Source organism: Pyrgilauda ruficollis, unplaced genomic scaffold, assembly GCF_017590135.1.
Source record: "Pyrgilauda ruficollis isolate IOZ18807 unplaced genomic scaffold, ASM1759013v1 scaffold29, whole genome shotgun sequence".
Classification (NCBI taxonomy): domain Eukaryota; kingdom Metazoa; phylum Chordata; class Aves; order Passeriformes; family Passeridae; genus Pyrgilauda; species Pyrgilauda ruficollis.
Window position 1 is genome coordinate 9,153,549 of NW_024524266.1, and position 5,411 is coordinate 9,158,959.

Sequence of the window (5,411 nt, forward strand, 5' to 3'; positions counted from 1 at the left end):
AAAGAAAAACAGGTCAAAGCCATTTACCACCCTGATAATGGTCTGGATTTCAATTCAGCAGAAGTCTACAGGATGTATTCTCTGGCCTGATGCTCTTATGTCTCAGCATGTGCTGAGTGATAGATCTGTAACAGCAGTACGGTAGCCTAGCCTTAAATAACATTACCCATTAGTAGATTTTCCTTCCAAAATACTAATTTTCAATGCTTTTCTCCTTTTATTTTAAACATTTGGATTGTTTGTGTGTGTTAGATAATAATTCTAATTTTCTAACAAAATGGCAAGTCAATTAAGTTCTTGCTATGTTTTCTGTATATATTACAGTTAACTATTGGAGAAAACAACAATTTCTACAAAAATATCAGAACACATGCATGGCTCTGTTTTATTCTCAGTATAGCCCAGCATTTCCTATAGATAGGTAGATAAAGACCATGCATACATATAAATGCAAACCTACATATATCATAGTGTCTAAATATATTAAAGAAATTATAATGTACTTTTCAGCTGTTACTTTGAACTACATACCAGTGAGAGACAAAGGACAACCAAAGTAATTAGCATTAGTTTGTCACACTATCATTTGTAATGAGATTACTCCTTGTAGAAATTGAGGAAGAAATCACTTGCTTCATTTCCTAAAAGACTGGTTTTCATTATGGACAGGTTGGGGACATTTTCTTTTGCTAATTCAAGAATTCATGAATCTATGACAAACCTCTCCAGATAAACTAGGGAGATAAAATTAACCCAAAACTATATAGGCAGATAGGTTATTTTGTCTCGGTGTGATTCTGGCAAAGTAGGGAAAGACAAGAAAAATGCCTCTAGTTAAGGGCTGTATATAAAATTAGAAGAATAAATATTTGATGCCCTCTTTGATATATGATGCTCTAAAGAAAACCATGCTTATTTTTTTTACTTGTCTGCCTGCATAAAACCTTAATTCTGCAGTTGTTTTTATTTATTTATTCTAGTGGCTATGGTTTCCATACACAAATGTGAGGCTTTAAGAGCCAGGTAAAACTGCTTTTCTGCATTTCCTCTGCATCCCAATTAAACCTGTTTACCTCATAGTCAAATAATGACCAGAGAATGGGTTGATACACCCAGCTTCTTGTCCCACTTACTTCAGAAATGTTTTAATGCTGGCCTTGTGCCCTTTGATGCCAGCAATTTAAACATCAAACAGTTTTGGTTGTGCTGTATCATCACCACCTTTCATCCTGTATCATGTGTAACAAGATTTTCAAGCCCATCGTGTGTTGGGTGGATGAAAGGTCCTGCTGTAAGGATGTTATTGGGGTGGAGAGGATATTCCACTGATATTTGCTGTGGATGTGGAAACAGCGATCTCTTGGTGGGATGTAGTGCCAAAAAATTAGTGGACAAGTTCATGAAAGAGCAGAAACCGTTGCCTAAGCAGGCAAAAATACTGGTGCAAAGGATCTTTCAGGTGGAAGAATGTTGTTATCCAACCCACTTTGGGTTTCTCTGGCTGTGGACGTACTTACCAGTCAGCTGACGTGTCTGAGCACATGTTGAAAACAGAATGGTTATAAGCAATTACAAAGACCACTAATCATGTTTGCCCTGAGTCAGCTAGCAAACTCTCCATCCCAGCCACTGCACTGTTCCCACTGGAGCTCGCAAGCAACCCAACTTTGGAGGCCAGGTGCCAGGGGCTACAGTAGGGAGTGGTCTGCCTCCCCTATGGGGAAGCAAGAAAGAAAGAAGAAAATCACCTGCATATTTAAGTCACAACTGTAAGAGTAGCTTCTGGCTTGGGTGTGAGCCCTCAGTCCTGGCTGCTGTAAGCCAGGAGAGGCACAGTTTTAGAGTGAGCAGTGCCAGGCGCTCCCGAGCCCCACACCAACCACCTGCCTCCTCACTGGGGCCACAGCTCCCCTTCCTACCCTGATAGCTGACATCCCAATTCTATTGCAAAGTATGTTTGCATAAACATGCAACTGGCTGTTGTTCTAATTCATAAAAAAACACAGCTCCTTTTTAGAACTAATTCATTACTTTCCTGGTATTGTAAGTTTATTGATGTGTGAAGGGGAAAAATCTTTTTATTGGTTTTGAATTTACCTGAGAAATGTATGACATAGCAAAACAGAAGGACTTGACTTTGCCTTCTTTGTATGTCCCACAAGTTAACTTTCTTGAATCAAGCAAGAAGTTTCAAACTTCACTCTTCAAATTTTAATGGGGGCAGTTTTCCATATACCAAATAGTGTGTAGCAGCTTTCTTCAAAACTCACCTTTGGAGGTAATTTTCTGGAAGCGAGGTGTCACATGCAACAAGCACATAAAAGAAAGCACCACCCAGCTGACACCTCCTGGTTTCGTTTTCTGTATTTCTCCTCATCTCATTCCACATGTACCCCAACATCTTGTTTTTTTTCTGTAGCTATATAGTACGTTCAGCCAGTACATGTTTGTAGCATTGTCCACAATGGACTCCAGGCAACTCCCCTTGCCACCACTGAATTTTAAGGTCCTGTAAAGTCTGGTGATTTGGGTTGAGTTTTTGATTTGTTTGTATTTTTCTATTTCCCTCCTGCCTTCATTTTAATTTTTGATTAGTTATTCTCTGAAAAGTAACATTGGAAGAATTACTGCTCCTACTCAGTGTCATAGAGTGAAAAGTTCCAAGAAAAATTCTGATAGTCCTTACCTTCTCCAAAGTTCCAATAGAAGCAATTATCATAATCGTCATGAGGAAAGGACAAAATTAAATAGTTTCCTGACTGCATTGCCTGTTGTAACAATACTGTGACAAAAGAAATAATATCTTTATTTCACAGTTTCTCAGTGGTGTTTGGTTAAAGATTTGAACATCTTGTTCTAGTTGTCACCTTGCTGATGTATTTAAACATAATGGAAAAACTAATTTTCACCCAGTTGCCTGGGAGTGTCTCTGCAATGAGGGCAGTGAAGTACCTAAGAGATGTGTCAGCCTGGCTGGTAAGTGTAGAAGGTTCATGAAGTCAGACTGCCCTTAAGCAGGCATATAACCTATATATAGGTTATATATGATAACCACATAACTTGGCTGTAGTTCATAAAAACAGAGTACTCCAAAAATCTGTAAAAAGTTGACGACTAAAGATTGCTACCAATGGATATTTAGTTATATCCTAAATAATAATTTAAAAGAACTAATTTTCCTAGGATTTCACTTCTTGCCTGTCAAAACTTGAGACCAGTACACCTTCTTGGCAGCAGCCAGTTGGGTGGAACAGCTGCTCCTGGTGTGTAGGATTGCACGAACAGTCTCCAGCAAGGTCATTTACAGGGCACAGCTGAAAATATGTTCTCAGTACGTGTATTTACTTGCAGGAATGGAATATAAATTTCCATACTGTTGACATGCACTTTATTGGTAAGTGCATTTTTGAGGGAAAGCATGTTCACATAAGCACAAGAAGAGACACAGGTAGAGAATGCTAAATGTAATTTAAAATACTAGAAGTAATTGTTTTCATTCAATTTCTCATTTTTGTTCTCCAGAGGACAACAGCACTGCAGGCAAACAGTGCACCAGAGATCTGAGTCCTGATGGTACCTCTTGCACTACACCTGCATCAGCTATCCTCAAAAAAACCTGAACTGCTAGAAAACTGACTTACTAGGAAGAGTATCTTTCGTCACAAAATAATTATAATTGATCTGTATCACTTAATCAGCAGGAAAAAAACCTAAAACATGCAGTTCATGTGTGAAAAGCATTACTGCTGGAAATATATTCTCCAACATCTGATAATTTTTGCAGAAAACTTTGTTCTCCTTGACAGAGCAGCCTTGTGCCTGCTTCTGCTGCACAATGTATGCTGACTTCCCAGGCACCCAAATTCACCAAAATAGAGCTCACAATTAATTTTATTACAGACAGCAAGAGCTCTGTGGTTCTTTATTCCATTTTCTCCAAGTAGCTCGTATTTGCAATCTTCCTTCCATCAAAAATGGTCAGAGAGGGGGACAATGCAAAAGTAATTTATGTTTTGTAAATGATGTTTATATATATATATACTTATGTATATATAAAATGCTTGGGAGAAATTTAAAGTAATCTTAAAGCCCTATTTAAGGATTTCATGAGCTATCTAGGGATCAAACAGAGTATGTTTGATGAATGGATCTCTTGCCACTCTCAAATGGAAGAGATGCATTTAGTATTTAGAGTATTAGAGGGGAAAATACTAAAACAACAAAATTCTGCTAGGGAAGAGGAATGGGCCATCTTCCTTTTTCCAGAATTTTTACCAGTATTACGCATGTTTGTAAAATAACAAGTGTTTGGGAGGGACAAAACTTCCACCTAAAGATCAGGATGGTACAAAAAAATGTAAAATTATTTTTCATCTTGAAATTAACAGCTGAATACTTACTCTAGTAAGTTTAGATTTAAGATATAAGGACAAGATATTTTGAGCAGTTACTGCCCCGCTGAAGTGACTTTATTCAACACTGACACATGACCTATTCTCTGAAGTAGTAAGTGCTTAGGGAGGTTTAGAGTGATATTTTTGTTCAGTAACTCCAAAGCTCCCGTCATATATGGAGTGGGTAAGTTTGTTTTCCCGGAAAACAGGAACATACGAAACGTAATTCTAGGATTTTGCTTCCACCAGTTTTAAGTTATCCCCCTGCAGCCCCGACACCCGAGGCCCACGTGCGCACATGGCACGGACGGGAGCGCAGGTGTGCCTCGGCAGCTTCATTCTCCGCTCCGTGTGCCGAATCCCTGTTTCCACAGACGCGCTCCTCCACCCCGGTGCCCCCGAGCAGGAGGAGCCGGGGGCGGGCGATGGCTCACACGGGCATCCCCCGGGAAGCGCTGCCAGCAGCCCCGGCCCCGGCTGCACCGCACAGCAATTCCCGGCACAACTTCCTTGCGCAACTCGCTCTCCCCGCACGCACGCCCCAGTTTTCCCTCAGAAGCAGCAGCCGAGTATCACTGAGCATCTCCAGGGAGCCTCCCTGACTGGAGATATTCCAGAACCGCGTGGACGCCACGCTGTGCTCTGGGATGGCCCCGCTCGAGCAGGTTGGACCAGGTGCCCCACTCCGCTCCCCTCCAACCTGACGCACTCTTTGATTCTGCTGATCCTGGCCGCCCCGCCCCCTGCCCCGTCACGGACACGCTGAGTTGGCCCCGACTTCAAAGCCGTGACCGAGGCAGGAACAGAGTCGAGGGAGGCGGGCTGCGGCGCGGCCAGGGAAGGGACCGGCCGTCACTGACGCTGTCCGCCCGGGGCCGTGCCGTGTCTCCGCGCCTCGACGGACGGACTACAACTCCCGGCACGCCCTGCGGCAGGGAGGGCGCGAGCCTCTCACGTGAGCCGTTGAGCTGCGCGGCGATTGGCTGCAGCCTGGAGGGAGGCGGGCCCCCGGGAGCA